Raw genomic sequence first — 23,742 nt, 5'->3', positions numbered from 1 at the left:
AAAATGGTGACAACGTATACGCTGTAATGTGACTTTTGTCAGGAAAAATGCCCAGTTTTGGTGACGAAAAACTTCCACTCCTACAAGAGACATTTTTCTTTCCCTCTTCTTTTTTCGTTGACAAAGAGCCAGTGTAGACTCTCCTGTTCTTTTTGTGGTCAGAACTAGTTTCCGTCAGTATCCCACAATGCCTGCCCTGAGCGCTCTGCTCAGTGTTTTGATCTCTGCAGCCCTGCAGGCATGAGCTCTTCCCTTTTGAGGGATATATGCATAATGCTCACCCTTCCGTCTGCTCCACCTCCCAGCCTGCAGCTCCTGTCAGCTGTGCCACTCAGTCTGCCTACTTCCCCACCAGCCTCCCTCTTCTCCTCCCAGCCTTCCCACAGCTCTTGCCCCCATAGCCGTGAGCACAGCCCCACCCCATCTGGAGTGGCTGGCCAGATGCTCAGGCTGCGTAGGGCACCAACAATCTTAAAGATGGTCCTGGTCATCAGGTGGAGACAATGAAGGCACATTAATATAAAAGGGAAACCTAGCAAGTGGGGGAAGATGTGCTCTTGTGGGGGATCTGCCCAATGGTAAGAACGTGCATTAACTGATAGTATACACTGTTAGGGTGCGTCTAGACTGGCATGATTTTGCAGAAATACTTTTAACGAAAAAGTTTTTCGTTAAAAGTATTTCCGCAAAAGAGCATCTAGATTGGCACGGATGCTTTTGCGCAGTATAGATGTGCTTTTGCGCAAGAAAACTCCGATGGCCATTTTAGCCATCGGGCTTTCTTGCGCAAAAAATTAAGGTGCCTGTCTACACTGACCCTCTTGCGCAAGAATACTTGCGCAAGAAGGCTTATCCCTGAGCGGGAGCGTCAACGTATTTGCGCAAGAAGCACTGAATTCTTACATTAGAACAGCCAGTGTAGATAGCCGGCAAGTTTTTGCACCAAAGCGGCCACTTTTGCGCAAAATCTTGCCAGTCTAGACACACCCTTACTGTCTTGTACAAGCATATCACACAGAGGTCTTTTATGAAAGTGAACAGCATATTGATTAATATAATTATAAGTTGTATTGTTAACACTATTTAAGGGACTATAAGTACTCACTGATATTGTGCTTTAAATCTGCAACCAAACTAGGTTTTCACTCAGACAGAAGGGAAGGCTAGCTATCTGTCTCCAACGAAATTAAGCAAATTGTAACAAAAAATATGGAAGCATTCCCAGTCAGAAGAGGGAAAGGAAGCACATGGGAAGGGAAGAATAGCATGAGGTTAATAACATGTGTGAACAAAAATAAAGAGTTTGGGAGGAAGTAAGAAGAGAGAAACCATCTGGGCATCCATCCCTGGACAGATACCGCAGGCCTAAGCACTTTCAGGCTGAGAATGATGGGTCCCTGTTGAGTTAAACCTGAGCCACTAGAAAGCATGCTTTACTTTTATTTATTTGTGTCTCTTGTTTCTTTATCCCTTGTACCTGAACTCATTTAAACCTCCTATTTGTTAATTTGCTAATTTTACTTTGAATCTAAACCAATGAGATGCTGTGTTTGAACTGAAGTTATTGATAATGCCAATTAAGGGGACAAGTTAGCCCTTAATCAGTGACAAGGACATAATCTTTCTTACTATGCACAGCCAACCTGTGGAACTCCTGGCCAGAGGATGTTGTGAAGGCCAAGACTATAACAGGATTAAAAAAAGAACTAGATATGTTCATGTAGACTAGGTCCACCAATGGCTATTAACAAAGATGGAAAAGAATGGTGTTTGTAACCTCTGTTTGCCAGAAGCGAGGAATGGACGATGGGCTGAAGCACTTGATGATTACCTGTTCTGTTCATTCCTTCTGAAGGGCTTGGCCCAGTCAGAAGACAGGATACTGGGCTAATTGTACCTTTGAGCTGACTCAGTATGGCCATTCTTATGTTATTAAGCTGCTATGCTTTTGTGTCTTTGAGACACAATGGGCCTTATTATGTATCTATATGTTTCAAGGGCTACCTGTTCCAAGAGCAAATGGCTTTGGGGAACTCGTGACTGAGACTGTGTTGAAGTCACTTGTAAACAAGGCTGGTGGATATCAGGGTGGGGCTGTTGTATCTGTGGTCACAGTGCTGAACTGGACTGAACTAGGCAGCCTGGAACAGAGACCCAGGGAAATGCCCGCTCGTTTGCTGGCTAGTGATGTCCGGATGCAGCAGAGCACTTCAGACAACCACAGCAGCAGAGCACTTCAGACAACCAGGGTTCCCAGGAAAGAAAGTGACACAACTCCACACTGGTCCAGACTGAGCCCCCAAATGTGACATTGTTCTCAATAAAAATCAATAACATGGCTATTGGACAGAGGAAGTAGCATTTGACAATGACTAACAGTCACTAAATTAGGCTGTTACATAATTGACGAGATCTTTTGTGCTGCTACTAAATCTTAAAAAAAATCCTTACTAACCAATAGGCACTTAGCAGGTAAGTTTCTTACTATTAAAGAGGATAAAGGCAGGGAGATGTGTATTGGGCGTACAGAGCTGAAAAGGCTGCAGCACAAAGCCCCGAGATACTTGTTTTGAAGGAGGTAGCGGTCCCTCCTCAACACTCTAGGTTTTTTGGCATTACTGAGTCAGTGAACAGCAACAGTTTGCTCTTCCCTTCAAGGGCAGGGTTGGTTTTGATCCCACGGACATGGTGCTGCCTTACTCAACAGTCCCAATGAAACCTCTTAGGGTATGAGTATCCCATCCAAACAGCATATCCTCAACAACTCTAATGATTAATACAGTATCCTCTGCCTATCAGGGGCTCCTCTGCAATCCCTTTTTTTTCTCAGTAAGACGTGCCAGGGCTCAGCAAACCCCAAACAGAACAAACACCACCCAAAACACCTCACCTGGCCTGTTCTTCAGCTTCAGCTCCCTCTGGGTCTCCCCCAGGTCTTGGCTCCTATTGCAAATCACTGACCCCAACGTTTATTTTCCTGGAGCCTGATCCCTTTCTTAGGGCTTCCCACTGGGGCTAACTCCTCACCTGTGGCCCCTTTCCCGGAGTGAGGGCACTGGAATGCACTCCCTCATGGGCCTTCCTCCTACAGCTGTCACTTCCTTCCTTTATGGAGGAGACCTTCCTCCCTCCCTTCCTCCCTCCCTCTCAGCAGTATCAGAACAAACCAAGCTGGCTATGCCCTTTAGGTGAGGCAAGGTGGGCTAACAGTGTCTCAACCACTTATGGACCCTTTAGTCACCATGTGACACAGACCCCTCAATGCATGGCTTTACAGCCAACCCTGTCGAGGGAAGCACAACCAGAACAATAATAATCTGTGTGTGGAGGGCCAGAAGGAAATCTACGGTTGGGGAGATGAAAGGGGTTTCAGGAGTTAAAGCCCGAGAATTAGTCCTTGTCATTGAAATTCATCCAGAGTTGGAAAAAGAAAGCTGGAAGCTACACTAGAAATGAGTAACAACTTACCTTTTAATCTGTCTAAAGTGCCCTCCATTCCAAAAAGCTTTTTCTTCAGGGGCATACTCAGCATTTCAAAGAAGGCACATGACTCCTCCTCTCCAAATCTGTGCTGATGGCTGAAATAATAGAATCAGTCTGCAGTGACTCATGAATAGCATCTGAAAAGAAGAGCCGTGTGGAGCCAAAAGAAGCAGAAAAAAAAAATAAAACAGGGCCTGGAAGAATTAAGTGATGGGGGAATGAGCTAATGGGAACCAGGAGCTGGTGAGGCTAGAATGGGAAAGGGCGTTTGGGAGTGGATGAAGAAGTGTCCCAGTCTTACTGATACTGTGTCCCCCGCATAGGGATGTCATGATATACAGTCTCTCAAACAGGAAGGCTATGTCTACACTGGCAGCTTCTTGCGCAAGAACTGTTTTGCAGAAGAGTTCTTGCGCAAAAAGTCTTCCACAAGAGCGTGTCTCCATTGGCATGTGCTTTTGCACAAGAGATGTGCTTTTGAGCAAGAGCATCCATGGCCATTTTAACCATAGGGGCTTCTTGCGCAAGAAATTCATGTTGACTGTCTACACTGGCCTCTTGTGGAAGAGCTCTTGCACAAGAGGGCTTATTCCTCATGGGGAGAGGAATAACTCGTCCGGAAGAAGCCCTGTTTTACAACGGTATACTGTAAATTTACTTGCGCAAGAATGCGTGTGCAGTGTAGACAGCAGGCAAGCTTTTGCGCAAGAATGGCTGTTCTTGAGAAGAAGCTACCAGTGTAGACATAGATGAAGTGTTTATTGAAGAAACAGCTATTACTATAGGCCACCAGACAGGCTTCCTCACTGGCCATTTCAGGCCACGGTTTGGAGGAAAGATGGCGGACACTGAGTAGCATGCCTTCCCTGCTTTGTGTGGAATTTCTAAGAATGGGGGGAATTTCTAGAATGGGTCTTTCTACTCATGCTAGCTTTAATCTAGCTTTTTGGAATGGAGGGCACTTTAGACAGATTAAAAGGTAAGTTGTTATTCATTTCTAGTGTACCCCAGAGGAGGGTTTGGTCTCTGGCTACTCCCAGCAGAGCTGGCTGTGATCCCTGCCTGGGGTCCAGGGAAGTTGCCACTAGCTCCCAGTATGTGCGGGCCGGGGGGGGGGGGGCAGCTCTGTGGGGTGATGTGTGTGTGTGAGGGGGGGAAGGGTGTTGAAGAGGGGGCAGATAAGGAGGGTGAGGGTGAACAGGAATGTGTGAGGCGGGGGCAGGAAGGAGATGCAGGAAGCGCTGAAGGGAGGTTAGGGGGATTCAGGGGAGACTTATGGGGCAGATGGGAGCAGGAGTGCAATGGAGGGAAACTCTGAGGGGGAATCAAAGGGAAGGAAAGGGGAATGTGGGGAAAGGAGGCTGGGGGGGGGGGAAGACTGTGGGAACAAGAGCAGCCTGGCAGGGAAGGGAGAGACACAGGACGGGTTGTACAGAAGGAGACAGGAGAGATACAATGGCAGCTCCCACACCCCATGGGGCAGGGCGAGAGAGGCAGAGGTGACTAGTGGTAGCACTTGGGAGCACCAGCTCCTATACCCCGTCAAAATTTCAGTTGCTAAACAGGGCACCCCACATGGCCCCTGCCCCTGAGGAGTCCCCTCCCTGCGCCCCCCCTCTGCAGGCACCAGTTGCCGCTGCGGGAGGCGCTGCCCCACCCAGCAGCCAGAGGGGAATTCTTTTGTTGAATATTTTTTTAGTGCTGTAGATATTTGCAAACTCTGCTCCATGATGATGTATGTTGTGTGAGTACAGATGCAATGTAAAATAGCATGTCGCCTCTTAAAATTAATCACCATAATGAATATGCAAATAACATGTTGCCGGTCCACCAAAAGTTTGCGAATGGGATTGCCAGTCCGCGGTATGAAAAAGGTTGGGTCTAAGTTGTTCACGACCCTCTTGCAGGTTGGGCAACACAGTTTGAGAAATGCAGATCTAGCCCCTTACCCCAGGGGCAAACTGCAGTGTGAAATGGCTACTCCTGATAAGCTAGGGGTGTGGACCCGCTGCCTTCTCCTGTCCTGGCTGCCTCCCCACCACCTTAGTATACTCAGGCCTTGGCTCAGGTAAAAAAAACTAACCCCCAAATTCCCCCAATGCGGGCTAAAAATGTGTGTCAAGCAAAAACAACAAAAAAAGGAGCACGGGATAATAAGTACTGCTTCTCCCAGCCACTCTCCCAACACCCCCCCCAGTTCTGATAGGCCGCACTGGCGATCGTGGCCCCGCCTCCCAGTTGGGACTCCCAGACTAGGAGGCAGGGTCATGTTCGCTGCTCCAGGCGCATCAGAAGCGGGGAGAGAAGGGGGCTGGGACTCCCAGCCTCTCCCCGCATCCCCAGTAGGCATCTGATGCGCCAAGAGTGGCCATCGCGGCCCCGTCTCCCAGCCTGGGAGTCCCAGCGGGGAAGCGGGGCCGTGATCAGCGCTGTGAGCCTGTGATTGCGCAGAAGCGTGGTGGGGGCGGGGAGTCCTAGTGCCGATCGTGGCCCTGCCTCCCAACCGCTCCCCCCACCTACGCCAGGCTTCCGTCCAGTGTGCAGCCGGAAAAATCAGAAAACACCAGACATTGCATGTGTCTGGTACTTTCTGATTTTTTTTTACCGGACAGAGAGCGCAAATACCAGACTGTCTGGTAGAATACTGGACACCTGGCAACCCTACCTGGGAGTGAGATCAGGCAAGAGCCCCTCCCCAGCTCTATTTGCCTTTCCGCAGCACTGCTTTGTCTCAGGAAGCCTCCAGCTTTCCTGTCAGCCAGGTCCCTCCTGCTCCCAGCTAGAGCAAGAGAGTGTCTTCCCCTTCCCTTCAGAAATCCTTGTTTATACAGCCCCGACTGGGCCCTAATGGGCTGTATCTACCTCAGCTACAGGCTCCACTCTCTCAGCACTCTCCCAGGGCTGAATTTTAAGTCTTAAAGGACCAGTGAAGGGCAGATGCCCCATCACACTCTGCAGCAAGGCCCAGTGAGCTACTGCCCCTGGAGGAATGATAATTATTAAATTGCCATCACTCTTTTAGCCATCAAATCCCAGAGCGTGCAAAGTTTATGCAGGTGCTGAATTGTATGCTCTGTGAGTAGCGCCCTAAACACAGCACATTTTCCTGTGATGGGTTTGTAAAATTAAACACCCGCGTAGATCTTTGCAAGGCTGGGTCCGAAGGGAGTGACCAAATAAGAAAGCGAGAACTGGAATGAGGTGAAATCCTTTGTTCTTCTTGGCTATATCCTATACTGCGCCAATGCCTGGCATTGCCCTGGCTTCGAATCTGTGCCCAGTCTCATTATGAGGATGGCTAGAGCAATACAGAGGAAGGCTACATTCCTTGATGCCATTGTCCAGGCCAGCACACTTTTTAAACAAGAAGTAAATGAAATGTCTTGTCCTTGCTGGTGCTTACCCTAGGGGGAGAAGCAAAGAAATAAAACAGGCCATTGAGTTTCCACTGGCCCCAAATAGAGGAACATCTGCTAGAGTTCTGGTCGATGTATTGAACCAGGCAGCTTCCTGGCTTTCTTCTTATGGTACATGCCAAGGCAGTTAGAAATAATCACTGCAGAGGGATTTAGCAATCAAAAGATTTTAACAAATAATCGTTTTCTTCAGCGGCATGTATTGTAAGCATGAGGAATTTGCAAATGAGTTAGTCTAGACGTCAGGACTTATTTTTAACAACTCATATCTCTGGCCAGAACCTGCAGATTCTCTCCAAAATTACAATCTATGATCTCTCTCTCTTGCTCTCTCTAAGTCAGACAGCTCTGTCTTTCTATCCAAGGAAGGCTGCATGACACTTATTTTGGAGGCTACCATAGCGGCACCAAACTGATTGAGCGGGGTTGGTCTTTGAGCATATGGCTTATTACACTGCAATGGGGTCTGGAGGAATAAGTCCATTTTGAGTGCTAATCTTGCCTGGGGCAGTAACTGTGATACTTGGCCGCCGATCCCCATGGCTGGCTCGGGCAGCTGTCTGGTGCAGGTGCCGAGGGCCACAGGGAGGGAACGGTTTGGACTTCAGCTGTGGGGGCTGAAGGCCAAAATGGGAGGTGTGTGTTGCCCGTGCCCAGCACTGGCATGGGACCCTTACTCGTGTCCGGTGGCTGGCAACATCTAGACCCCCAACCCATCCGGCCAGTTCTTACCAGCGCACCGCACCAGGACACATTAGCTTACTTTCACCTCTGTTGGAGACAGAAGTAGGTGTTCGTGTTCTTTCTGGGCATCACGAGCTGCACAGTATTGACTCCTAGAGGGCTGAATCTGAAGCCCATTCACATCCCTGAGAGACTGCCCTTCCAGTGCTACTCCCCCTCTCTCTGTTGACACAAGACCAGTTTACAAATAATCACCACCTTGTTGTCTTCCAGCAAGTATCCACAGGCCCAGAACCCTGCCTCGGTGATAGGTGTTGTGAACATCTGTTTATGATCAATTCTGGAGGCCATAGTAGTCACACATTAGGGGCTCGTCTACACTGGCCCCTTTTCCGAAAGGGGCATGTTAATTTCACAGGTCGTAATAGGGAAATCCGCGGGGGATTTAAATATCCCCCGCGGCATTTAAATAAAAATGTCCGCCTCTTTTTTCCGGCTTTTAGAAAAGCCGGAAAAGAGCGTCTACACTGGCCCCGATGCTCCGGAAAAAAAGCCCTTTTCCGGAGGATCTTATTTCTACTTCAAAGTAGGAAATTAACATGTGAAATTAACATGCCCCTTTCGGAAAAGGGGCCAGTGTAGACGTAGCCTGGCTGAATGGATGGTTCAGATGCTAACTTGGCAGTATGGACAAGTGTGATTCCATTCTCTATGGCCTCTCGCTAACTCCCCTACTGCCTGAGGTTCTGGGAATACATTCCACCCCATGCAAAAATCAAGAAAAGTTTAGTTTTGATCATACTAAACTGATTATTAAAAATAATAATAATAAATAAGAATGGCATTTTTATCAGTAGGTCTCAGAGGCTACGTCTACACTGCAGGCTTTTTGCCCAAGAACTTTTTGCGCAAGAGTCCTTGCTCAAAAGTTCTTGAGCAAGAGCGCGTTCACACTGATGTGCTTTTGCACAAGAGCATCCATGGCAGAGTGCATGCTCTCTTGTGCAAGAAAGCTCTGATGGACATTTTAGCCTTCTTACCGTCCACATTGCCTTCTTGTGCAAGAGTGCTTGCGCAAGAGGGCTTATTCCTCATGGGGAGAGGAATAACTCTTGCGCAAGAAGCCCTCTGTTCTGATTACTGTAAATTTAAAGTATGCAGTGTAAACGCTCTGCAAGTTTTTGCATAAGAATGGCTGTTCCTGCGCAAAAAGCCTGCAGTGTAGACATAGCCTCTAGAGTGTACCAGACAGGTCAGTATTACTATCCCTGTTCTACAGAGGGGAAACTGAGGCACAGGGAAGGACGTGACTTGCCCCAGGTCACCTGAAAGGCCAATGGCAGAACCAAGAAAGATTTCAGGTCCCCTGAGGCCTAAATGCAGGAGTTTAGTTAATAATAGCCATACCCAAACACTATACCACAAGTCTCTTTATACTGCGTTGGTTAAGAACAGGTTTTTCTTATGAATCTGAGCTCCAGCTTTAGTTTTATTACTATTAAACAATGGTGTTCCCTTTTAGTACCTGCTTCTAGAGTACAGACATGTACAGGCTGCATTGTAATTAACTCGTAAAAGCACTAGAGGGTAGCATACAACAGAAGAAAACAGCCTTGCCTAATCTATTTTGTAAGTATAAGGTGAAACAAATTCATGATTTATAGGAAGCTTTTATATAAAAACTATTGTGGCCCAAACTGGTGTAATAAATGTACACTTGCTATGTATGCACTATCTTGGCGATGTTATTGCTTAATGATGTTTTAATGGGTTTATGGTTTGTTTGGGCATTGAAAAGCTTTATTCACAGATTAGAGGCTTTGAAAAGTTCTACAATGACATGTAGTAATAGGTGTAGCCCATAACGGTTTTTTTTAGTTCAGTGATGGGGATGAGATAAGGACATCAATGGATGGATAACTAGATAGTATCAGAGGGGTCGCCGTGTTAGTCTGAATCTGCAAAAGCGGCAAGGAGTCCTGTGGCACCTTATAGACTAACTGCAGTGTAGGAGCATAAGCTTTCGTGGGCAAAGACCCACTTCGTCAGATGCATGCATACTAGATAGGTAGCTCTGGGTCAGATAGTAAAACCTGGCTTCTAAAAAGCAGTTTTCATCAGTAAATCTCAAAGCACTTTACCAAGGAGTCCGATATAATCACCTCCATTTTATTCATGAGTGAAACTGAGGCACGGAGCAGGGAAGCAACTTATCCAAGGGCACCACCAGGTATATAACCCAAGTCCCCTGAATCCTCATGTACTGCTCTATCTATTAGGCCACACTGCCTCCCCATGAATAAACACCCCAGAGTAAGTTGGCATCTTGTTTCACTTGTTCTAATTTTACACTGATATAATTCCACTGAGCCCAATTCTGGTCTTGCTCACAGCAGTGTAAATCAGGAGTAGATCCACCAACATCAACAATAAACCTGGTATAAGAAGTGTTTGAAGAGACTCAGTCCATTGACTTCAGTGTTGGACAAGAAGAGACCGCTAGATGGCATCTAGTACAATCCCCTGCAATGAGGCTGGACTAAGTGTTTTCTAGACCAGCCGTTTCCAAACCTTTTTTTTCTCATGACCCAGTTGAAGAAAATTGTTGATGCTCATGACCCAACATAATGACTAGAGTGTGGGCTTTGGGATGGGCTGAGGATGAAAGCTTTGGGATATAGGAGGGGGCTCTGGCTTGAGGGGAGGTCAGGGCTGGGGTAGGAGGACTTACCTCAAGTGGCTCCCATCAGCGGTGCAGTGGGGGTGCTAAAGCAGCTTCGTGCCTCTCCTGTCACTGCAAACCATGCTGCACCCCAGAAGCAGCCAGTTGTAGGTTCCCGTCCAATGGGAGTGTGGAGCTAGTGCTCGGGGCTGTGGAAGTGCACAGAGCCCTCAACTCCTAGGAGCCGGGCCCACTCAGTCTGGGGTGCCAGGACAGGCAGGTAGCTGACTTAGCACCCCCACTGGTCACCAGATCCCCCTGCAGCAAGGAGACCCAGTGCCTGACATTCCAAAACCCAGTACTCAGTCGTGACCCATAGTTTGAAAACCCCTGTTCTAGACCATGCCTGACAGTGTTTGTCTAACCGGTCCTTAAAAACCTCCAGTGACAGAAATTTCACAACCTCCTTGGGTAATTTGTTCCAGTGCTTGACTACCATTACAGTAGAAAGTTTTGCCTAATATCTACCCTAAGTCTCTTGCTGTCATTTAAGCCCATTGCTTCCCGTCCTGTCCTCAGTGAATAGTAAAAATTATTTAACACCTTTTACATCCTTGACGGCTGTTATAATGTCCCCAGTCAGACTTCTGTGCTCCTGTCTCATCTCCAGGAACAGACCAGGAACGGGACTGTGGCTCTGTAATTTGCCGCAGCTGGATAGCTGGCATCATGCATTTCCATGGAGTCACGGCTCAGCAACCCTGGACACACAGCCTTGCTGAGCCCCTGGGCCAGGTGTGTGGGGAGAACCCTAGCTCCACATTCTTGGAAGGGGCGGGGCCTCAGAGGAAGGGGCGGGGCTGGGGCAGCTGGTCCTCAGCACCATCTTCATACCACCTGAGGCTCTGCAGAGCGGTGCATGGGACTCTGGCAGCAATTTAAAAGCCACTACTATTGCCCGCCTCTGTCCCTATTCTTGGCAGGCCTGTGCACAAAGCAGAAGACTATTTCAGAAGGTTCAAGTGATAGCAGCCATCCTGGGCAAGCTTGCTTAGCATCAAAAAGCCGCTCACAAAACAGAGTCCTGCTGTGGTGGGGCAGTCACAGGATGCCCAAAATGGAGGGATTTCTGGTAATGAATCAGCCTCATTAGATTCCTGTGACAGACACTGAAGCTGATTCCCTTTACACCCTGAAAGAGCCTCCATGGTACAAATGTAGCTCCCTGGTGATTGTGTTAAGTCCTCACCCAACCCACAGAGAAAGTGAGTCTGTGACGGGTCTCAGCTAGGGAGCGTTATGTTCAAACACTGCTGTTGACTAAGGTGGCCAAAATGGATTGACTCATGATATATAAGAGTTTCAAGTACAAATCTCTACAACTTGAGCAGAAGAGGCAGGTTCTGTAACAAACTCCTATTCTTTGTGGATTGGGAACATCTGTAACACACACTCCTCAGTGGAATAAACAATTAGAGGGAATTTAGGTTCCCTACATGCAACTGAGAATGACTCTTTAGTCTAGTTCCCCTGGAATTTGTATCCACAACGTTGGCACACATACAACACACATTACCCTAATACATCAACTTGTGTCTAAAGATCTGGAGACTGGGTCCAAAATGTGGAAAGACACTAGTACGCCCTTGGTTCAAAAATAAATTTTAAGCTCTAAACAAAATCATTTCCTTAGGACAGTGTTTCCCAATTTTATTTGACCACAGAACCCTTTTAAACTTGGAAGAATTTCTAAGAACCCCCTAGGGAAAATTTGACCAAAAAAAAAAAAAAAAAAAAAGAGCCACTGGATCTCAGCATCACAACACCCCCCTCCCAAGCCCCCAGGAAGACAGTCTGGTATATGGAGCTGAAAAAGTAGACCACAAATAAGTAAGGATAATAATAATGATAATAATAATGAATAAATGCTAAATAAGGTCATGTTTAATTGCACATATTTAATATAAAAAATCACATTTAATGTGTACAAAAAAATGAAGCTTAAAAAACTAATATGAATTATATTGTCAGTTTTCAATGTGAAGAGTGTTTTTTCTTTTTTTCTTGGCAAATTCTTTTTATATTTTGTTTAATACTAAAAAGTTGGATTTGCATATCTGGCACTGCATTCAGTCGATTTCTGTATTTTGTTTTTGTTGCTGCATAATTCGAGAACACAGTTTCACACAAGTATGTGCTGGTGAGGGTTAACAACTGATGAATTGCACGTCTTGATAAAGCTGAATATTCTTGACATAAGCCACTGTAAAACATAATCAGAGAAACTTTAAATTTTTGTATTAATTGGACATCTGAAGTGATTTCGATTAGGTTTTCATAATCTTGCATAGAAAAAATGACTGGCTTTCCTGTTATACTTAATGGATTTCAAATCCAGTTACTGTTGTCATTTATGGTTGGAAAATACTTCATGATGTTTGTGTATAAATCACAAAGATGATCTGCAATGTCCTGGAAGAAGAGTACAGGAGAAAGCTTGGGGCAGAATTGTCTGGCTAGGAAGGAGGGTACAGGAGCATCTTGGGGCAGGGTGCCTGGCCAGAAGGGAGGGTACAAGAGTGGACTTGGGGCAGGGTGTCAGAGCTGGGAATGTGGGCTCTTGGTGGTGGGGAGGGGAGTGAGGGGGATATGGGTGTGGGGCTGGACATGAGGAGAGACACTTACCTGGCTTGGCACCCTGCTGCTGCAGGGAAAGCCTCCAGGCAGCACGTTCTTGTTCCTGGGGGAGGGAGGGAGCTCAGTTCTCCACCTATGCAGTGGGGAACCCAGCACATCTGCAGCACCAGTTCATGCTACCTGTGGGCAGGGCGGGGGGAGGAGGAGGCGGGAGGGGGGAAGGACGCAGGGGAGAGAGAGCAGAAGCACATGGGGGGCAGCAGAGCCCAAGCGCACCCCAGGTGTGTGTGCGGGGCACAGCAGAGCCCGAGTCAGGTTCCACGCAGGTGGCAGTTTTAAATGCCGTGGTCTGAGAGCGGCTCGTTGGCTTCGGCCACCCCTTCTGCTCCCAGCAGCAGCGGCCGCTGTAAAAGCTGCCACCTGCACATGAGGAGGAGGAAGCTACAAGGCACTGGGACAGGGCAGTCCTGTGGGCATGAGGAGGGGCCACGCCATGCGTTGGGGTGGGGCAGCCACAGTGGGTGGTGGAGTGGCCAATCTGCACACCCCCAGAAGCCTGTCTTCGCTGGCAAAGCCCCAATGGGAGCTGCTAATGGGTTCTGCAGGGGCGGGGGGAGCAGAATTTTTTTGTGGAACCCCAAGTTCCACTTTGCAGAACCCCAGGGTTCCACGGAGAACCCTTTGGGAAACACTGCCCTAGGGTTACCATATTTGAACTTTCAAAAAAGAGGCCACTCCTGAGAGGGAGTGTATCTGTATCAGTATCTACCAACTCACGTTGTATTAATGTGCTATATATTATATAACATTAATACAACGTGAGTTGGTAGATACTGATACAGATACACTCCCTCTCAGGAGTGTTCGCTTTTTTGAAAGTTCAAATATGGTAACCCTAAATGGTCACGTTGTTAAACCTGCTTCTCTTACAATACTGGTAGACAATTTAGAAAATCCACAAAGGTCTCAGAGTCTGTGATTCCCAAATGGAAGAGACAATTCACGTGTGGTTTTCTTTGAACTCTGTTTGACTGTGGTGTCAGAAATAAAAGGAGATAAGCTCACACTGGGAATGGGATTTTTAAACCTTCTCTCACAGAGATTTTCTTTCGGAGTTAATACTGATTAACCCCACCGTGAAAGTTTCCTGGGACCATGCTTCATTTTTTAAGGATGGAAGCATGTAGAAAAATACCATACAACTACCTTTAGACCAGATTCTGCCTAGCCTTTACCCAGGGAGCTGATGGCGTAAATAGCTTTCCTCACCTTTGTGTAGTGGTCTTATAGCTGATGCACATTGATTCCTGTGACAGATATGGACATTTCCTTCAATATTCTGGACAAACCGGAAAGGGCCTTCTGTCAACGAGGGGACCCAATCCCCCCTGAGCAGGGTAGGAAGGACATGGCCCCATTTGTGTACTTATTCTGTTATGAAGTAACCACCGAAAAAATTCTGGGTGGAGTCTTAAGGAATGTTCACTGGACAGAGGCCTTATTGGAATTGGGGTAATCTCTGTTAAATTTATGAGCATGCTCATAGGGTTTTTTTTATTGTTTTTTATTTGTTTTCTCTATTATGCTTTTGCCTTAAGAATAAATGTGCTTAATAAATGAGTTTTGGCTTGATGAAACTGTGGCAATCATACTGTTTATAGCTGCTGAGGAGAAAAGAAAAGCAGGCAGGGAGCCATGCAACTGGGAAACACTCTAGCCAGGAGGGATGGAGACGCATGTCTCCACTCTAGAGAGGCAGCTACTGGGGAACGAGACGCATGAGAGGTAGTGCTCTTGCAGAACCACGGTGGGGAATACAAGTGCCCAGCATTGTGACAACTTGCATGAAGCTATGGTTTAACTGCGCAGATGAGAGGGCTGGGGTCTGGAGGCAAGGCTCAGCCTATTGTCTGTTCCTGCTCACCCACACCCCTCCCTTATATGTGGCAAGGCACAGAATGGCACGACAGAGGCTCATATCTTCCCATGGGGCAGGAGGGCTGCAGGAAGTTATGCCAGGAGGTATGGAAGAGCACTTGTGTTTAAGACTCATGAAAGGGAATCATAGTTGCAGTTCCATTGTTTAGGAGAGGAATGTGGTTCCTTCTGTGTACCCCTCGGAGCACACATGCCCAGTCTAGGGGAAATAGCGGGGCTATGGTCTTGCCTTCCTCTTGGCAAGAGCTCATGGAATCAGCTGGCATGGGACCTATGCAGTGAAGGGAAATCAGGGAGGGTGGCTGACTCCTTGTGGTGTCAGGACTCTTCCCCCTTTGACAATTTTTAACACCACACCATGCAATCAGCTTAAATTTTAAAACCAAAAACTGGTTCAAAGTGAAAAAAACTGGAAAATATTGAAACTTTTTGATTATTTCTACACTGTTTTCCCAAAAAAGAAGCTGAGCTGAGAAATGCACCAAACTGGCCCTTTCCCACGAAAAGTCCTGGTTTTGACAAGTTGGCATTTTCTCAACAAAAATAACTAAATAAATAAAGGAGTCAAACAAACTCCCAGCCAGCTCTGTGAAGGACCGAGGCTAATGTGAACACAAAAGAAAAAGCAAACAAACCCCAACAACAGCAGGGCAAAAAGAGCAGTAAACAATCTGGAAAAGAAATCAAGGGCATGAAAGACAAGCGAGGCTAAGTCACGTAGGCGGAGTAGGGACTTCAAGCCGTTTTTTAGGACTGGAATGACAGCTGGGCACAGAGTCAGTCGTTGGATGGGTTACGTTCAGTTAAAGCCGTAGGGCCTTTTCTGCTGGTGATGTTCCCTTCAATTAATAATAAATGCAAAACAAATGGGATCTTTAGGACTCACTAAAGCGGACTTCTTGTTCCTAGTTCTTAATGTTCTCCCTGAACACCTGCCAAGGTGCTTGTGACAAGATGTGCTACAAAAGCTGTTTCCTAAATGGTTTTAGTTTTAATACAGTCCTTACGACTCTGGATAAGTTAAAGGCTTTTGATCAGTTTAATCGCAGTTATTTGTTTTATGCTCGCAGGTCTTTGGGTTTTGTGGCAGCCATTCATTGCTTATGTTAAAATGTTACTTTCCAACCTTTATCACCTGTGTGGTGATAAAGGTGATTTATAACTTTGCTTCTTTCCTGTTCAGAGAAGGGTATGACAGAAAGGATCTCTCAGATATATGGCCTTCGCCGTCAAGTGAGCCATTAATTACAGCACTGCAAAGGTGTCTGCCTAACAGATCTTGAGGTCCCGAATCTCACGCATGCCCCTCTAGATGAATGAAGTCAATTAAATCTTCCATTAAGATTTTTCCGCTTCCACAGATGGTCTTTCTTTTTCTCTTATGATAATCATATTAAAATTGCATGCCGAGCCATTTGTACATTTTAACACGAGCCTTCATGGTTCCAAATCAGCAAGGGGGAGGGGGAATTGCCACAGTTTTCATCAGCCTGTTTTTCTGTCATCACAACCCTTGCACAACAGGGACTGCGGCAGAATCCATTAGTGGCTAGAAGACATTTGTACTCACCGGGGTGGGGAGGGGGAGGAGAAATGGCTCACCCAGGAGTTTCCTGGGACTGTTGCAAAGATGTGTTTGCAAATAAATTATTTCCATAGGAACAAGCCGCTTCAGGGAATCTTATACCCGACTGGCCCGTCTCAGCATTCCCCAAGCCAACCCTTTTCATCTCTGGCAGTTAAGAGTAGCAAGTCCAAGACGAGGAATAACTCACTGCATTGGGGGCTCCATTCCGTGCAGTGCTAAGTGTTTTCAATTTCCATAAGAAACAATGATATTTTTCATATTGATATTACAGTCATATATAGAAGCTGCAATGAAACCCAGTGCCCCTGTGCAGAGAGAATCCCTGTATGGAAGAACTTACAACAGAAGAAAAAGCTTGAAATCCAGGGATCCAGTCTGGCTCCTCTTAAGTCTTTTGGATTTTAGCCACTGAATGTTAGGAATCATTTAAAAAGGGACAGAGAATAAGACAAAGATTATCTTATTGCCTCTCTATAAAACCATAGTAAGCCCACATCTCAAATACTGCATGCAGATGTGGTCGCCTCATCTCAAAAAACATATCTTGGCACTGGAAAAAGTTCAGGAAAGGACAACAAAAATGATTAGGGCTTTGGAACAGGTGTCATATGAAGAGAGATTAAAAAGTGTGGAACTTTTCAGCTTAGAAAAAAGGAGACTAAAGGGTGATAGGATAGAGTTCTATAAAATCATGACAGGTATGGAGAAAGTGAATAAGGAAAAATTATTTACTTGTTCCCATAACATAAGAGCTAGGGGTCACCAAATGAAATTAATTAGGTAGCAGGTTTAAAACAAACAAAAGGAAGTTTTTCTTCATGAAGCAGTGCATGGTCAACCTGTGGAACTCCTTGACAGAGGATGTTGTGAAGATCAAGACTTTAACAGGGTTCAAAAAAAGAGCTAGATAAATTCATGGAAGATAGGACCATCAGTACCTATTATACAGAATGGGTAGGAATGGTGTCCCTTGCCTCTGTTTCTCAGGGGTTGAAAATGGATGACAGGAGAGGGATCATTTGATGATTGCCTGTTGTGTTAACTCCCTCTGGGTCATCTGGCATTGGCCACTGTTGGAAGACAGGATATTGGGCTAGATGGACCTTTGGTCTGACTCAGTATGGCCGTTCTTATGTTCCTTATTATCATCAACTGGAGCAAGCCTTAAGGCCCCCCATCTGCAATGGGATGTGCAATGATGTCCCACCCAAGTCAGCTCATAGCTCTCTGAGACACTGTTGGAGTTACCAGAGATTCTGGCTCCAGCCATTTTTCTCTTTCCTTCCCCTCTCTATCTGTCTCCTTTATCATTGAGCAAAATTGGAACTCTCACTTGAAGAAAGTTCAAGCTCCTTTTCTCCTCCTCTGGCTAATCTGTACATGATGAACAGAATCAATGTAGGCCAAAATCTGGAACTTATTTATATTTAGAGACCACAAAGAGCCTATGGGTACAGAGCCTGGATCCTAGTGAAGTCTGGAAACTGTGGGTGCTTGGAAAGTTTCATCACTTGTAGAGGAAACTCAAAGTGGACTAACTCTGGCACTGAACAGTCACTAGGTTGGACACAATCTTTTCTTGGCACTCCTGCTATCCCCACAAGCAATATGCAGCTATTGATTGCATCCTTGAGCACCTCTGGTCATCCACTTGCTCTTGGTTTAGACCAGTGGTTCTTAACCTTACTGCAGCCTGCACCCCTTTGGTTCTCAAAATATGTTCTTGCACCTCTTATTCAAATCATTGAAGTAGGTCAGTTCTTTAAACCTGAGATATATCATAAAAATCTGGCATGTCTCTCACCCCCAGAAAGGGCATCTTGCACCCCCAAGGAGTGCATGCACCTCGGGTTAAGAACCACTGGTTTAGATGATCCATGACTCAATGGATCATATTCATCGCTGATTTGCACCCCATGCAGTTCTCCTTGACTGAAATGTAGCGGCCTGGGTGCAATGAAAAGCTGAATTTGGCCTCTGAGATGCTCAGTGCAGCAGCTGAGTGGTGAGTGATGCAATAACAGCCAGAAATTTAAGAAAAAGATCCCTCTTTGGCACGTCCTAGAACACTCTCTAGAACCTAGAAGGCCTGCATGTTAATAACTGTTCTTCAGCCCTGCGTTTACAGCGCAAGGGCAGAATTCTCGTCACAACTTACTGAATTATTAATGTTAATTCCCATTGATTTGACTTTTCACAGACAATGAGCATTCCTGAGACACTTAGCTGAGGCGCTGTCAGGTCTCCCTGGTTAGAAAAGTTTTGATTTTTGTTTCTGCTCAAGGAAAGGGAACTTGAACATACACGTACATTGATGCCAGTTTCCAAAACAACAGGGCATCATTTTTAGTCCTTTTGGATCGGCCTTTTCAGAGCAACAAGGATTGGCCGCAATCATACTCTTATGGTAACACACTGTTGCAAGGGTAGGCTTTTACATCTAAGTAGTGGAGTAGAGTAGATCTAAGTAGTGGAGTATCTGGGACTACAAACACTAAAGTGCTCCTTTTTTTGGCTTAGGACTTTTTAATGTTTTAAACACTCCGAGTGCTCTTTTACATTGAGCACAGAACCAGATTTCCTGCCTTCCAAATCCTGGTGGCTCAGAAACCATCTCCCTTTGCAGCCTTTTGCTCCCTGTCTCAGTTTCCTTAGTTGGAAATGGGGCTCATAACACTAACACACTTACCTCGTGGGATAGTGTGTGTCCCAATGCATTAATATTCATCTAGAACAGGAAGTTATCGGAATCTACAGAAAGTACTTTGGACACTGCTGAAATGCGGTTTTCTTTCGGGTAGAGTGCCATAATGGCTTATCAGCATTCAGCAATAGTCTGGGATAGGAAGTAAAGAGGCATGCCATATCTAATTAAAACTGCATGCAGGAGATAATTACCCTAATAGGGATTTGGCCACAATATGGGAAGTAACACCCCTACTTTTCTTCAAAGTACCATGATATCTTTAGTGACCATATGGGTTCAGGATCTTGGGCAAAAACCTGGTGCCGCTGAAGTTAGGAGGAGGTTTGCTGTTGACTTCAAGGGGGCCAGGTTTTACTCATTGTTTTTTAACTCTCAGTTGAAGGAAACGTTTTCCAGAAGCAAAATGTTCCATAGCACCATATACTAGCTCCGTACCGAAGGATTGCTGACATCACTCCCTGCAGTGCCTGCATGTTCTTTGGAGGGCTTCCATCTTTAAACTGACCTCGCCCAATGACATGAGCTGTAATGAGACGGATACATGCAGAAACAGTTAAACAAACCCAAAGGTCAGAATAGTGATAGAAATGTAGCCGTGTTAGTCTGGGGTAGTTGAAGCAAAATGCAGGACAATGTAGCACTTTAAAGACTAACAAGATGGTTTATTAGATGATGAGCTTTCATGGGCCAGACCCACTTCCTCAGATCAAATAGTGGAAGAAAGTAGTCACAACCATATATACCAAAGGATACAATTTAAAAAAATGAACAAATATGAAAAGGGCAAATCACATTGCAGAACAGAAGGAGGATGCGGGGGGGTGGGAAGGGGGAGGAAGGAAGGTAAGTGTCTGTGAATTGCTGATATTAAAGGTAGGGAGAGTGGGATGTTTGTGAGTTAATGGTATTACAGGTGATAATTGGGGAAACTGTCTTGATAATGGGTGAGAAAGTTCAAAGACTTGTTAAGTCCTTGTTGGTAAGTGTCGAATTTTAACATGAATGACAGTTCAGAGGATTCCCTTTCAAGTGCAGATGTAAAAGGTCTTTGTAGCAGAATGCAGGTGGCTAAGTCATTTAGAGAGTGTCCTTTCTGGTTAAAGTGGCAAGAAACTGTTTTCTCTTTGTGATCTTGTCTAATATCTGTTTTGTGGGCATTAATCCTTTGGCGAAGTGTCTGAGATGTTTGTCCAATGTACATAGCAGACGGACACTTTCGGCACATGATAGCGTAGATTATATTTCTGGATGCGCAGGAATATGTGTTCTTGATCTTATAACTCACTTGGTTAGGTCCAATAATGGTATCAGCAGAATGAATATGTGGACAAAGCTGGCAACGGGGTTTGTTGCAAGGGAAGGTACCAGGGTTGGTATTAGTGTGGTATGTCCTGTGGTGGTTGGTAAGAATCATCTTGAGGTTAGGTGGTTGTCTATAGGAGACTATGGGTCTGTCTCCCAGAGCCTCTTTGAGTATGGTATCCTGTTCTCTTTTTAGATATGTAATAATAGGTATTTCCTGGAGCACTAGGATGACCCAGGATTTGAAGACCCTTAGACTACACCTAGCATAAGATGGCAGATCCTTGGAAGTTGTAACCTTCAGATGATTTAAATGAAATGTGCTGCGGATCTCATCCCTACTCCTTCTAAAGCATCCTGCCTGTCTAGGTTACATACTCCTGTTGCTGGCATTGTGGCACCCTTTGAAAAAATAGGAAGGGCCTTTCAGTCTTTGCTCTCTCCTAAGAGTTACAGTTCTGGTCATTCTAAAGCTCTTCGCGATGTCAGCTTCCTATGGGGAACCTCCAGGCTAGAGGGTGCTCTGGGGTGGGGTTGTCATATTCTGTGGGGGCGATTTAACCTCTTGGCTAGTCAGTATAACAGGGGTACCATCACCTCCTCCTTCTTGGCTTTCTTCAGAAAGAGCTGACCTAGCTTAGGGGGAACTCCAGGAGGAAGGTTCATGGAGGTAAACCTTTAGGATATGTCTAGACTACATCCCTCTGTCACCACAGGGATGTAAATTAGACATACCGAAATTGCTAATGAAGTGGGGATTTAAATATCCCGCACTTCATTAGAATAAAAATGGCCGCCGCTTTTTGCCGATGCAGTAATTTGCACGAGGCATAAGGGATCGGTTGGAAAAGGCTTTCCTCGTCGACCGATCCCCATCTAGACTGCTGCTTTTTGCCGGCAAATTGCCGCATCGGCAAAAAGTGGCGGCCATTTTTATTTTAATGAAGCACAGGATATTTAAATCCCCGCTTCATTAGCAATTTCAGTATGTCTAATTTACATCCCTCTGCTGACAGAGGTATGTAGTCTAGAAATACCCTTAAAGGAGACAAGTGCCCCCTTACATCTCCGAGTAAGTTGTCTGACTCCTTTTGAGGGGTACCGTATTTTCCGGCGTATAGGGCGACTGGGCGTATAAGACGACCTCCTATCTTTTTAATTAAAAGATAGGGTTTCATTTTATACCCCAGCGCCCCCCGCCTCCTTTGCTCCCGGTGTCCCTGGTCTGCTGGAGATGGTCCCCAGCAGACCAGAGGCACCGGGAGCAAAGCCGCCAGGAGTGCCTGGGCTGCCCCCCCGCCGGAGCCCCTCCGCGGCTTTGAAAGCCTCGGGGGAAGCCGGCGGCGGGGCATCCCAGGCGCGCATGGGCTGCCCCCCCGCCGGAGCCCCTCCGCGGCTTTGAAAGCCTCGGGGGAAGCCGGCGGGGGGGCATCCCAGGCGCGCATGGGCTGCCCCCCCGCCGGAGCCCCTCCGCGGCTTTGAAAGCCTCGGGGGAAGCCGGCGGCGGGGCATCCCAGGCGCGCATGGGCTGCCCCCCCGCCGGAGCCCCTCCGCGCCGCCGCGGAGGGGCTCCGGCGGGGGGGCAGCCCATGCGCGCCTGGGATGCCCCCCCGCCGGCTTCCCCCGAGGCTTTCAAAGCCGCGGAGGGGCTCCGGCGGCGGGGCATCCGGCGTACAAGACGACCCCCGATTTTTGGGGGATGTTTTTTAACTTCAGAGGTCGTCTTGTACGCCGGAATATACGGTATATCATCTTAGTCTGTATACCTTCCTTCAGCACTTCCTACGGGCTAGCTTAGGCAGGTCTTTGCTCAGCGTGCAAGCCTCTGTGAATTTCTCGTTTAGGCACCTAACTCTGCTGGTGCATTGTACAGGGAGCCAGGGTGTCTAATCTGGGTTGTGAATTTGCACTGGACACAAGGCGCCTAAAAGCTAGGCAAGGCCACCCCCTGGGAATCAATTTTTTAGCTAAAGCTTTAGACCAGGGACCTCAAACTACCAGTCCTCAGGCCATCCCCAGCCAGAGGAATTGTGCAATATGGCCTGGTAGTCCAGGCCTCTCCATTACCCTCTCCCAAGGCCCATTGCTTCCTGCCATGGCCCTTCCCTCCCCCCTCATAATGCCTGAGCTCTGAGGATGCAACCTTGGCAATCACTGGGAGAAGGAGGGGAGGGGGGCTGGTGCTGCATGGCAGTAGCAGCCAGGTCCCACTGCACTGCCCACGGTGGCAGAAGCCACAAGGAAGCGCAGTGAGTGCACCCAGGCACCTCTGCTGCTGCATGGTGCCAGGTTGCCCTGGTGATCCCCGAGGCTGCTCCAATTGGGGGATGGAGTGTCATGGGGTGCCATTGAGGGGAGAGGGCAAGAAGGAGTGAGGTTTGGAGAATGGCAATGAACAGCCCCCAGCCCTCCCAGGGCCAGCTTGTGCAATCGATCTGGCTGAGGATGGCCTGGGCCAGGAGTTTGAGACCCCTCCTGTGGAGCTTATGCTATTCATTTTCAATACCCTTGGGTCAGTCTCCTGTGACAACCAAGTTGGGGAGCTCTTCCAGTCAGACATACAAGCTCTAATCTGAGTGGGTCCTTCATTTGACATCGGTGGATCAGGTCTGTACAGAGAAACAAAATAGTTGTCTTGCGAGGACAGAATAATCTCTTCCTAGTCTGGGCAAAGAGTTCTGTGTAAGCTGTAAATATGTCTCTTTCACCAACAGAGGCTGGTTCAATACAAAATATTGTGATAATTCTCTCAGCTGTGTGATGGGACAGGCCAGTGAGATAACTAATACTGGAAACTGTTACTAGCATGAGGTGTGGTGGTATTTACTTGGAACAGAGTGGCCTTGGCAAAGCATCTTTTCTGCCTTTGACAATCTCAATAAAACAGAACATAAACCCAAACAACCCTCCCGTCCCCCCAAAAAACCCCACAATGGTTTCCAGATTCATTCTTACAGCCAAAGGACCAGCATACGTCATGGGCAGGCACATCAATACAACTGACCAGGGCTGCTAGGTGCTCTCCCAAAGCAAAACAAATAAATGGTAACCATGGCTTCTGGAAAGAAAGATTTGATTCATGGAACTGAATAACTTACAACTGTTGATGGGTTAAACTGAATTCCATAGTACAGTACAAGCTTTGTTATCCAGCATTCGTGGGGAATGGGGCTTGCTGGTTAATAAAATGTGCCAGTTACTTGAGCTTTACACCAAAGATTCGTGAATTTTTCACTGTATGCTACCCATAGTTGCTGGACGGGTGAGATAATATCTGACAATGGTATTATAGGCAGAAGCACAGTATGAACAAACTTTACTGCTG

This window comes from Pelodiscus sinensis, chromosome 4 (genome assembly GCF_052426305.1).
Source record: "Pelodiscus sinensis isolate ZL-2025 chromosome 4, ASM5242630v1, whole genome shotgun sequence".
NCBI lineage: Eukaryota > Metazoa > Chordata > Testudines > Trionychidae > Pelodiscus > Pelodiscus sinensis.
This window is presented reverse-complemented; position numbering follows the sequence as displayed.